The 13,578-nt window shown below is 40.0% G+C and overlaps 1 non-coding gene across 1 annotated transcript; it reads left to right on the top strand.

Annotated features, from left to right (window-relative positions):
• Nucleotides 1-3,967: 3,967 nt before the first annotated feature.
• LOC111754546 (U6 spliceosomal RNA) lies at nucleotides 3,968-4,070 on the top strand. Its single transcript, XR_002789222.1, has one exon. It is a non-coding gene; the product is annotated as a U6 spliceosomal RNA (small nuclear RNA).
• The last annotated feature ends 9,508 nt before the right edge of the window (nucleotides 4,071-13,578 follow it).

The following is a 13,578-nucleotide window of genomic DNA, read 5'->3' as shown; positions in this document are numbered from 1 at the left end:
GGTCTCTAAGATGAAGGAAAAAGGGTAAAGTTATGCATTTTACATTTGTTATTCCTGACACAAATACATAAATAAAAGGGTCTTCTTTCTAAATAAGAAAGCAGATGTAACACAATTGAGAGTCTACCAGTGAGTCTATAATCTCCGAAGCTCCAGGAGTACTGAGCACACTCAGCACCCAGATCTTGGTTTCTAAATACCAAGACTCTGCTAAACAAGCCAGGGTGTCAGAGACATCTTCTGGTGGAAGAAAGGAGCAGAGTGAGCCTGGAGGTGCTCAGAGATCAGCAGAAACAGATCAAAAACATGCAGGAGCCAGCTAAGCTTTTTCTACTGCCAAATTTGGGACAGATTGAGCAGGAGAAAGAATAATGACTGTTATGAGTCACCACATAAAGAATTCATGAGTTCATAGTGTTACAAAAATTAGAAGGACAAAGAAAACTTCTGCGGTGCTAGTGAGAGGGCCAGAAGGGAGAGATTTTCTTTATCAAAGAATGTCCACTAATAAGTATGAAAAGAATAATAGAGTGAGAAGGGGTATTTATAGTCTCTCTGCATTATTTTAACTTAGAAAATTCTCTTCGTCATCAAAAAATAATTTATAAATATATAAATCTATGTATTTGTCCATTTATCTCCATTTATTTTGATTTCATATAAAAATTTCATCTTTAGGTTCCCCTGCCCAAGTAAGTTTAAAAATTATCATTATACAATTTAGTTTTATGTATCTTATTTAACCATATGTTTAGGTTTCTTTTTCTATACCTGATAAATTTAATTTCAGTATACTTTAATTGTTGCTAATTTTGAAAGTATTGTTATACTGAAATCAGCATTATAATCCACAACTTTGTATATGTCTATTACTCCATAAATGTTGAGAAGTGATATGTCTAATTCAAAAGACAGAAACACTATAGATTTTCCAGAAAAATTATATTCTAATACCTCACGTAGTATCGTGACTTAGTAATCATTATGCTAAATTCTATTTCAGGGGCACCTATACTGTGCCCCACTGTTCATACACTTCTCCTAATATAGTTTTTCCAACAACTCTGCAATATTGTAGATATTTCCCCATACAAGCAAGTGACCTGAGGCTCCATAAGGGCCGAACATCCAGAGTCACACAGCAAGGAACAAGGCGTACAGGAACATGAAGTCATTTCTCAGAGTCTCTTGAGCCTATGCTCTTTCCACTTGGCCAGGCTGCTTCCTACAAGGGGCTGGGAACAGGGTCTCATTTCCTGTGACTTTGTGTCTCTCCATGTTTCATTTTCACAGACTATAAACTGTTCTGTTCTCAGGGGAGGGAATAACCTGCTCTCTCATCCTGTTCTCAGTACCTAGTTTGGATCCCATTTCCTATAAAGTTGGCTCAAGTTTAACTCTGCCTCCCTACCCCTACATTTCATAAAGGGGTTTGTGACCAGGATACACATGCATGCATGCTCACTGTTATGGTTTGTGTCTAGATGTCCCCTCCAGCCTAATGCACTTTTAAATGGGGCCTTTTTATAGGCAGCTGAGTCAGAGTTTGTGACCAAGGTGCAATGCTGGGATTAAGGGTGCTGACATTAAGGGTGGGTGATTGCTGGATCAATTCACTGATTGGATTAGCACTGTCCTAACCCACAGTGTGGATAAGATAAAAGGGGTGGGAAGAGGTTTATCTCTCACTTCTCTTGCTTGCTTTTGCTGTCTTCCTCAGCTATAAACTGTTTCTCCTCTGTGATTCCCCTCTGCCAAACCACCCTGCTTTGGACCCAGCCAATTATGGACTGAAACCTCTATAAACTGTAAGCTGAATTAATCTTTCCTCCTTTAACTTTGGGTTTTAGATATTTTGTCTCAGTAATGAGAGAAAAGTAACTAAGACACTCATCTCCATGTACACACACACACACATACACAGCTTTGACATTTCAAATCCAATCCATAATTGGGTAATAATTTTCTTCAATCCACTTTCATCATCACCGTTTCTCTATAGTAAAGATCCGGGTTTCTCAAATACCAATATAGTCATACTCTTAGTACAGCACTCTAAAGTCACTACATGAATACGCCTACCAAACAACAAACCTGCTGTCAAGTTGGATTTCCAGCAGTTCTTTTCTGTTCTTAGCCTTTATCTCACTCAGCGTATTCAGTCAGAGGAATATACTCAAAACTTGGCCTTATTTTTTTCTATCTCTGGTTACATTATCAATTTCATACCATTATATTGATTTGTTTCCACGTGTTCTCTATCCTATCGTAGTTAACTTCACATCTGAATACACGAGACATACACAGTATTTAAAAGTACAAACTATATATGCATAGAAATCTTATTTTCTATCATTTCTACGTTACCACTTAGCTCTTATATATACCCAGTTTAATTTCTTTGTTGCTTATACTTTCTTCCTTTTTTGCTGTGGTGGGGGAAACCTTATATCTTCTTCTGTCTTCCAAGCAAGTAGCACATAATATTTGTATGTGTGATTTTTTTTTTTTACTTTGCATACCTTTTTTTTTTAACAGAAAGAAATACAGGAATTTATTTTTAAAAAATGGAATAAAATTATGTAGCATAATTTTATGTAACATAATTGTAACATAAACATGATTTTACTATGTGCATTTTTTCCTATTTGCATTTCAAATTTTTACATTATTTTATAACAAAACAAAATAAAAGAATAAAAATGATACAGAATTTCTTAAAAAAGAAAATTGACACTAATATATTGCATACTGTTATCTTTAAAGTGATTGTTCAGATTATAAGATTTAGGTATAAAAATGATCAAACAATCAGACAATGAAAACATAAACTGTTCTTTTTGATGAACAAACAGATTAGCAGTATAGCTAGCTATCTTGTATATATATGCACACACACACATATATGTGTGTGTGTGTATATATATATATATATATATATATATATATATATATAATCTTTTCTCTTCTTTATTTTCTACTTTCCTCTATCCCAGGTGTTCTTTCATTTTGAGCATTTTCTTTTTCATTTTCACAATATCTATTGTACAGTTTGAATCTTATTTACTTTTTTACACTAATTAGACAACATATTTACACGAGTCTGATTAATTTACTTATTAGTATGATCTCAAGTTGCATCCATTTACCTATAAAAGCCTCAAGTTTATCCTCCTTTATAGCTGAGTAGGACTCTATCATATAAAGATACCACATCTTTTTTCACCTGTTCTGCAGTTGATAGGCATTAGGGATGTTTCCAAGATTTAGCTATTACAAATTGTGTTGCTATAAACATAGGTGCACAAAAATCACTCTGGCATACAAAGCTACACTTTTCTTTGGACATGTTCTATAAAATAAAGCAAAATGATGATATTTTAATATGAAGTTAACCACATTTGAAAGGGGGAAACAAGAAAACACTCATTGGCTTCCATTTTTCTGCCCCTGCAGGATGTGCTGGGTGGCATCCTGATCACTGTGATCCTCATTGTCCTCATCCACCCTGCCTGGACCCTCATTGACTTCCTGGACTTTCCCAGCCCCCTCTGTCTTGCATGCATCATTTCTGTGCTTTTTATCTTGTGCCACAGTTACTCGATGGCAAATACTATAGCCCAACCAAGGCAGACACCACCACCATTCTGACTGTGTACACTTTTTAAAGTTAACAAAATATCTTAAAAATTATCAGATCATATAAATCTTTTTTTTCTAACTTGTTTTGACTGCACACTGCTTCCATATGTGGTTGTTATCATTCATTTTAACATTTACATATTAGCATTTAGATTATTTTCAGTAATTTGGTCTTATAAGTTGTAAGTTCAAGGAATCAGTTTCTGAAAAATTTTTTATTCAGAAATTGTATCATCAGAGTAGATCGTGAAATTGAATTTCTGAGCCAACAGGCAACTGAGTAAGAAGACAGGAATTTCCCACTAGCACCATACAAGAATGTTCTGTGCTCCCTTCAGCAGCACATACACTAAAATTGAAGTGATAGAAGATCAGCGTGGCCCCTGCACAAGGATGGCGTGCAAGTTCACACAGCATTCCATATGTAAACAAACAAACAAGTAAAGATGTCCGTTTCCTCAAAGCATCACTGAGAGTACATTGCAAAATGTTTGAAATTTGTGTACGGACTTATTAGAAATCATATCTCTACAGTTTTACATTTATCATATGTATCATAGGTGAGGGTAAATATATTTTAACCTACAAGGGTCACCTATATGTACCTATATATGTTACATGTGTGTATAAACATCTGTTTTTGGGTGTGCAGATTCTCTGGTTATTCTTTTGCCCATTTTTCTGTCAGTTTTTTCTTTTATTCCTTATAATTATTAATTATTTTTAATAAATAAGGGGCATCAACACTTAACAGAATATATATATATATATATATATATATATATATATATATATGGGATTTTTGTTTGTTTGTTGTACTGGGGATGGAACTCATGACCTTGTGCTTGCCAGGCGGTGCTTGTGCCACTGAGCTAAACCCTCAGCCTTAATGGTATATTATATTACCACTTTTTAAATCCTAGTTTAATAATTTTATTTTTACTTTTCTTATGACCTCTTTTTACAGTTGTCACAATTAGGGGCTGGGGATTTAGCTCAGCAGCATAAGTGCCTGCTTTGCAAGCACAGAGTTGTGAGTTCAATCCCTGGTACTGATTAAAAAAAAAAAGACAATTGTCACAATTGTTTGATTTGTATCACTTTTGTTACATCTAGTTTGAGTTGTAGTTATATCCAAGTTATGGAGTGAAAGTCACTCATTTTTTTTTCCCAATTCATGTTTAGTTTAGCGTTTTACGTCTCTTGTCCATTTGTAGCACTTCTTTTTTTTCAGTCAGAGATAGTCTTGCTATGTAGTTCAGGCTGCACTTCAGCTTACTGTGTAGCCCAGACTGGCCTCAAACTCACTTTGATATCCCTGCTCCAGCCTCCCCAATATTGGTAATCCACCATGCCCCAGCTTCAGAATTTATTTTTGTGTAGGATGTAAAGAAAAAGACTCTAAATTAATATTTAGGGTGTTAGTTGCTTGGTTTGTGACAGCTTTGAGGAACTGGCTAGAAAATACAACCTATCAAATGCAAGTTCATGAACCCAAGGAATGCTGAAGGCCATACTGGTGTGAGTGCCAAGTCCCCAGAAAGCAGCTATCTTTGGGGACCCCTGCTCGGTGACTGAGAGCCTCAGGCACACATGGTAGAAAGGTGTGTGTCCAGGCTGGCTAAACTGTCAAAAGCCAGCTAAGAGCTTCGGGAGATCCTTCTGGAAATGTTGGCAGGAAGAACCAACAAGTGGTAGACATCTCTCCACTACCGAGGGGGAAAGGGAGGCGCCAGAAAGTCAGGGGAGGACACAGGTTGATCTGAGCAGGGAAGGCTTCAGAGGAGGGGCCTAAGCCCCTCAGCCCTAAACCGATCTGTGAAGGTGAAAAGGCCCAAGTGTTGGTGACCAATGTTAGGAAGCACACAGGACTGTCATGCAGAGATTGTGAGGCAACTCATGAAGTGCATGGCGCCAGCAGCCCAAGGGAGCCCTTGTGAAGACAGCTCGTGCTGCTCTGAGTTCTGTGCTCTGGATCTAACGAGCTGGATTTATCCTGGTACTCAGAGTGCTCTGTGCTCTCCAGACCCGGGGGTGGAACAGGGGTCGGGGTGGGAAGGGAGTGTTATGGATAAGCCCCAAGAGCATTCAAAAATGCATCTTACAGAATGAAGCACAACTTACAAGGATTTAGAGAGATTTCTGACACGGGCCATGAAATCTGGCTTCAGGAAATATCCATGAGTTAAGAGTATTGCTTTAAGTAAAAAAGAACTAATTCGACTGAGGAATTATGGCTCAATATGAGACAAAAGGGAAGTTGGTGTTTAGGTAAGGCAATGGCTGCCCCTTCACACATGCTCTTGTGCCCTGTTTTTGGCTGCTTCTCCAACATCCAGATGTAGAACGAGGAATCAGAGGAGAGACACTGGCTTACGGCCCAGCCTGGATTGAGAAGGAGCCATGATTCTATATTTGCAGCCTAAAAGAGGCCAAAAGTGCAACACCTTTCACCCAGAATGATGCCATTTGCCAATCAAAGTGAGACGCTTCTGGTAACAGGCAAGTTGAAAATCCCATTCTAGGGGCTGGGGATTTAGCTCAGCGGCATAAGCACCTGCCTTGCAAGCAGGTGGTCGTGAGTTCGATCCCCGTTACCGGTAAAAAAAAGAAAGAAAGAAAGAAAGAAAGAAAATCCCATTCTAAACACAGGAGGTGGGACAGGGACTCCTCCTTGGACTCAGTAGGACTCTGGAAAATGGTACCCAAGTGGGTTTTAGAGGAGAGAGTGAGAAAGCAGGTGACTTCCTCTCCCAAGGAAAGAGCAAACTACATTCCAGTACAGTGTGGGTTTTTGTGACTCTGAGAAATGACTTCCAATTCCAGCACACCTTTCCCTTGCTTTGTGACAGAGCAGCTGGCTCTCTGTGAGCTTCCTTGATGGGGTGGGAAGAGGCAACCAATCTCACAGGGTTGCTGGAAAGGCTATGTGTGGGAGCTGCCTAAACTTGAGGACACAGGGCAGGTGCCCAGAAAATGAAAGGGAGTGGGACTGGCCCTATTAGGAAACCACAAAGCCATGGATGCTCAGGGCGGGAGGGAGGATGAGGGTGGTTTTGTCTGGAAAGATACATCCCCAAAAGTCAAAAACTGATTCTGCACCTTGAATCTACATCTAGCCATTCTACATCTCAGTCTCAGCATTTATCTGGGGGAAACTCAGTTATGAATAAACATGTACACTTTAGCATAGTAAATAATGCTTTTAAAATTGGCACCAATGAAGGCATGGTTGAACTTCTTTAACCTTGACAATGAGACTCCTCCGAGGAGACAGAAAAATAAGTTGAGGTTATTTTCAAACTTCTTTAGTGGAGCAACCCAACATTTCTTACATGGAATCAAAATGCAGATTCACACAGGAAGTTGGACACAGAGCTTGTATTTTAAATATTTATCTCTTTCCTTTGGTGAATAATAAAAATCAATTAAAAGTAAGGAGACAAATTGCAAATGAGTTTGTACCAAAGTGCTGACAGCTACCTGAGACCTGAAGAGTCTCTTACCCCACCGATACCCACTAAAAATATAGAAATCTCCATTCTCTGCTGGAATAAGATTTCATCTCAGTCTTCCTAATAAATGCAATGAAAATCAATCATGCTATCTAATCTCAAATTGGCAACCGTAAAACATAGTTCTCTTTCCAATCCTCATGGAGTTTTTAAACTAAGCTTTCATGAAACCACTTGGTTTTGAATGGACTGCTGTGTATTTCCTGTCACGGGTGTGGCCAGAACTCCAGGTGCTTGAGGCAGATCCCTGAGGGAAGTCTCAGAATGTCCTTTCTGTTCTGTCTTGGTAACATAAAATAAATAAAAATAAAAAATTTTTATGATCTCATTTTTAAAACACTTGTATTGTTCACCTTTTCTGTTGCTGGGCTGAAATACCTGACATATAGAATTTAAAGGAGGAAAAGTATATTTTGGCTCACAGTTTCAGAGATTTGGTCCATGGTAAACTGACTCTAAGACAGAAACATCATGGTGGAAGGGAATTGCAGAAAAAGGCTGCTTACTTCACAGAGGCCAGGAAACAGGGAAAAAAGGAGAGAGAACCAGAGTAGACGCACACCTTCCAAAATCACACCTCCAAGGACTGTCTTCCTCTAACTGAGCCCTGAACTGAGCATATTCCTCTATGAACGTGTCAGTATATTGAAGCTCTCATGATTCAGTCACCTCTATAGACTCTTACTTCTAACCACTGCTGCATTGGGCATCAAGCCCTCATATCCAAATTTTTGGGGCACACTTCATACTTAAACCATAGCAATGATATTGTACTTAAGGACCTGAGGCAACAGCTTCACCTGTGAACATAATTAGGAAAGAATTATGGGCCACTGTGTTGCTAATCTTTGCCCCAGTAAGAAGAGTCAATCCTGTGGAATGACATTGAATCCTACAGGTACATGTCTAAATCTTGTATAAGATTGCTCTTTGATTGTGTTGCATATACCACTTTTACCACACAGTGACAGTTGTGTGTCCTTCTGGATTTTTCTTTTCACCTTGGCTACCAGGAAGCTCAGAACTAGATTTAATGCCCAACTAAAATATCCATAGATCTCATTAGTAATTATTTTATGTAATAGACAAACACCCCCATCCCACTTGCTAACAAGATGACCATGTATGTTTTGTCTTTTACTGTGGGTAGTTTTATATTCTTTATTTTTACTTTTGAAATAGGTGGTGTTATCTTCTAAAATATCAATCAATAGCAATTGTAAAAACATATTTTAAAAGTTTTAGAATAACTAGTGCACTGGCCAAGGGAAGAATTTTTGTTTTCTGGTACTGAAGATCAAACTCATGACCTTGCACTTGCCAGGCAGCCCACTGATCTAAATCCCTGGACCTAAAATAATATTTTGTTAATTTTTAAACCTATATATCTGTTTGATGGTGGGGAGTAGAGGAAAAAGCAGCTGGTTTTAAAATAACAGCAGCTACAACACCAAAAGCAAAACTATTGGATTTTTCTTTGCAAACCCGAGAGAATGGGACAAACTCCGTGAAACCAGAGCTATGTGCCTTAGCCCAGAACTAAGTCATAGATTATTTTCTCCTTTCAGTAAAGTACTATTCAAGCTCAGTATATATAGTCTTTCCTTTGCTAAAACATTATTGAAAATGAATCTAAAGTCTTGTGGGAGTTTAAGCATTGCATATTGTCTAGTTCACAGAGTCATTTATAAAAGTTGGGATATTTTATACCCCATCAGGGCTTAATTAGAGTTTATAAAGATCACTGGCAGTTGAAATAGAAATATTGTGTTCTTCCTTCCCCCCAATGACTTCCCCTTGGTCTTTCATGAAGGCCTTTAAAACTCATTTAAATCGCGCTGAAGTTAATCATAAAGATAAATACTGACCATCCTGCCAGGGGACTCTAACCCTCCACACTTTTCCACTTCCCCCCTAATTCTTGGATAACCACACATGGGTTTAGTTCCAAATTCTGTCCCTTGTTCTGATAAACTTTTGAAAGCCAAATCCCCCAAACAAGGAGGTGACTGAAAACTCAGAAAAACCTCAAGACATCTGCACGCAGAGAATTTCAGCTGATTTAGGCCAAAGAATAAAAAATGAACTGTTTGGTGACTAATATGGCAGAAAATGCTGACACAGGGCATCTCTGTGCGGGAGATGTTAACGAATGACCAGAAGAGAGAAAACTCGGGCAGATGGCGCCTCCACATGCAAGGCTTACACAGCCTCTGGCCACCCTTGATTTTTCTAAATGTTTGTTTTAAATTTGGTGCTTAAGAACAACAACAACAGGGGCTGGGTATTTAGCTCACCGGCATAAGAGCCTGCCTTACAAGCAGGTAGTCGTGAGTTCGATCCCTGGTACTGATAAAAATGAAAAAAGACAAAAAAAAAAAAAAAAAAGAACAACAACAACAAATAAACATGTTAATGACACCATTCAGGGACAAATTTACACCAACTTCTCTTTAAGAACTCCATTAATTCTATGTGACTTCTCATCTTGTTAGTCTTAAATTTTTCTGGGAACCAGTGAAAGTGAGCCTTCAAGGGAATCCGTATGTTTGATCAACTAATAATTAGTCTGTGGACTAGGCATGGGTGGATTATATTCTTGGAATCCCAGAGCTGCAGGAGGCTGAGACAGGAGGATGACAAGTTTGAGCTCAGCCTGGGGAACTTAGTGACTTAGTGAGACTGTCTCAAAAAAACACGAGGGTTGAAGGCCCAGGGTTCAAATCCCCATACTAGATACTGTGTACCCAACTGGAAACTTTAAGGCACTTTGCATCAAAATGGAGACCTTGGATTATTCTCCTTCAGCCCTGGCTGCTTTGACACTTGTAGATATCTCCAGGGACCATCACATTGAGCAGCACACGTCAGTAGAGCGAGACAAAAGTCTTTTTGTGACTGATACTTGCAAAAGATAGTGGGTTGACAATGACAACTTAATTGTCAAGCAAACTCTCAGATAATGTTTACCTTGATGTCTAACTGTTAAATTCTGAGTTGGACCATCAAGAGGGAATATTTTAAGATGTTCACAATCTATAAATTCCATCTCTCTCTGTAACATAATTAGTTGTTTTTCTTGTATTGCTCACAGAATGGGTATTTGGGAATCTTGACATGTGCACATATTTAATTTTCTGAACCAAACCTTAAAGGCCCTTAGAGCAGAGATTTTAGGCATCCTTATTTCCCACTGTACCACTGACGTGGGTCTTAGTCAATATTCAGTAAACCTGTGCCACTCGCTCTCCACAATCAAGATTAAAACAAGAGAGGAAAGATCACAAGTAGGTAAAATACAAATATAGAAACAAGAGACCAAATACTCAGGAAAGTGGATTTCGAACCAAATCACTTTATAAAATAAATGGTCAGTAAGTACCAGGTCCCTTCCTACTGATACACATTGGTGTTAGAAGCTACTAGAAGCATAATCATTTCTGCAGCATGAGGAGACCAGTGCTTGGATCACCATTACTGGTCCGCTCTTTGGTACCCACAGAAAACTCCAGCATCAGCCAGGTCCTCAGGTGCCAAGCAGAGAGACTGCTGCTGGCCCACTGTAGAGAACATTGGACAAATCACAGCATCTTTGGGAGGCCTGGGGAGTGTGGTTGGAGATCAGCCAGCCCCAAATCAGAGCCAGGTGATACTTTGGAACCAGACTGTTAGATTCCTGTAACTGTCACAGGGCATAGAAATGGATTTGCAGCACAGTGGCAAGGCTGCGACCACCAGAGACGTTAAGTGCAGCCCTGGAACCTCTGCCATGGTCACCTCTGGATCCTGGGTACAGCAGCTGCTGCTGCCAAATCCCAGTTCTGGGGAGAAAGACGTGCATTTCCTACTCCAGCTGCTGGCTGGAGAGTATGTCTCCTTGACTCTATGGTGACTGTTAAGCCATGTGTTCTGCCCTAAGCTCAAGAGAAGCAGGCATACAAGCATGCACCTACCACCTTGAATTGCAGCCTCTTCTAAGAGTTCATGGTGAATGTCTTGAGCATCAGGGTCAACACTTCACCATTGTAAAGGCTCTTCAGCTTTAAGGTAGCCACTAAGAATGTTAGCCTCAGTGCACAAGGGCTTGTGTATTAGTCAGCTTTACTGTCACTAAGCTACAATACCTGACACACATGACTTAAAGGAGGGAGGTTTATGCTGCTCACCTTTAAGGGAATTCAATCCGTGGCTGACCATCTCTAAATCATGGGGAAAGGGCATGGTGGAACGAAGCTGCTTAGTTATGGTGACTGGGAGACACAGCAGGAGAGCAGCCCCAGAGAGGAGGTTCTGCAGAGCACATTTAGCACCCAGTGTCCTGCCTCTGTAGCTACCCAGACACACCCCCAAGTGTGCTTACCAATCCTCTTGGCAACTTTTGTCAAATCGACAAGCTTAACCACCACGGCTTGGCAAAGAGACTCAACAAATAATATTTCCTTTCTCTCTATTCAAAAAATGGGGAAATTGTATAGACAAGATTTCCAAGTTAAATTTATTCCAGTTCTAGACATTTTTATTCAATTGCTGTCTGTCTGACTCAGTGTTTGGGTATTGGACATTGAGATTTCTGTCTACACTCTCAGTAAGACTTAAGAAACAGAGTGACTCAGCCACTGAGGATGGAAGGGGTTTGATTTTTCTTCTTGGCAAGTGAAGATCTTTTCAAAGTGACCCTCACTGAGAGAATGACTGCTCCCTCTGTGCTGCCATGGGAACAGGTGAGAAGCTTTCACAACCCAACTAGAGAGGTCCTCCCCATTCAGAGTGGCAGAGCATTCAGGGACCAAGAGTGGTCCCTCTCACCATTCGTTGTGCCTCTCGCCTCACCTCCAGTTATTTCCCCTGTGCCAAATGGTGGATGGGTTCAAGAACCAGTCAGAAGTTCACGCGAAAGAAGAAGAAAGCGTAATCACTATGCATATTTTCGTCATTTCCAATTGTGACATATCCCATGCTTTGAAAACTACCCCCACCATGAAAGAGAAATAATAATAACTGCTAAGGTAAAGTGAATCATTTCTGTGTCAATATGGAGTAGTGGGCATTTTCCCTAACCTGAGCTCTCTCTTCCACGTCACGAAGAGATACTGACTGACTGACTTTGTCAGGCTGGTAAGAAAGATGACCACTGACTTAAGAGCGCAGAACTAGTTAATCCACAGTTACATGACTAAGAAGTGATGGAACCAGGTTCTGAGGCTTGGCGCCTAGCTTGAATGTATCCCCCAAAAGTTCATGTGTTAGAAACCTAACACCCACATTCATGTATTTTCCTAATGGTATTTGCTGGTGGAGCCTTTGGGAAGTAATTTGGATTAAAGAAGTTCGTGATGGCATGGCTCCCATGATGGCATCACTGCCTTTGTAGGAAAAGACAGACAGCCTTGGCATGCATCCTTATTCAGTGTCACCAATTATAATGCAATGGAAGCCCTCACCATTCTCTTGGGCTTTCCAGTCTCCAGAACCATATAAATGATGCTGGATTCTTTATAAATTCCCTGGTCCTAGACATTTTGTCATAGTAACAGAGATTGAACTCAGACAGCTCCAGTGTCCTGTTTTAATCATTAAATCATGTTGGCTTTGAGGCTATGGAGTAAGCTTGAAATTCACCAGAAATTTCCATTTGCTGGACGACACCCACCAGAAGACGCAGTCCTGTCTATCAGAGTCTCTGATGCTCCATAAAGGAGAACTGCTTACAGCCAGGGAGCCAGATCTTCCTCTGGCTGGGACAGCTCTCCCAGAGAACTTAGCCGTCCTCCAAGATCCATCCTGGGCACCAGCATTCCTTCTCAGCCCAAAGTTTCCCACTGCAAAGTGGTAGGCAGTGACCTGTGCCCTGTATCGGCTACCAGAACAAATCTCTGAGGGCAACGCTTCTCTTTTTTAAAAAATAAATAAAAATGGGGTGATGGATGTATATTAATAAACTAAAGAGATTAGGTTTTGAATTATTAAATTTGTACCTGTGACAATTCATACAAGTGATCCCAAACATGGGATACTTATATGTCAAAACTTCTTTGAAGAGCACTTACCTTGTTTTTTAAAATCTAAGAATTTTTAGAGTCAAGAAACACCCTAATGCTTAACTGGTTGACTCCCTGCTCATGCCTCTACCAATGATCTCTGATCTCCTCCCTGTTTGCTTTGCTACTCAAGTGGATTGATAAACAGCTGTATCATTACCGTTCCAGAGCTTATAAAATAAGGAAACTCATGCCCCAGCCCAGATCTACTGGTAGAGAATCTACCATTGGTAAGATCCCTGAGTAATTTACACATGCATGAGCATTACAGTAGCATCCAGCTGTAGCTGCATCACCCATTCCAGTCATCTGAGAGCCTAGCTGCTGCTGAAGGGTGAGCCACATTCTGGTGCAGGCCTTGTGGGTATCTCCTGAGCAAGGGA

Source organism: Cavia porcellus, unplaced genomic scaffold (genome assembly GCF_034190915.1).
Source record: "Cavia porcellus strain 051 isolate PalLab524CR breed Dunkin Hartley unplaced genomic scaffold, mCavPor4.1 scaffold_2, whole genome shotgun sequence".
Lineage (NCBI taxonomy): Eukaryota > Metazoa > Chordata > Mammalia > Rodentia > Caviidae > Cavia > Cavia porcellus.
This window is presented reverse-complemented; position numbering and strand designations above follow the sequence as displayed.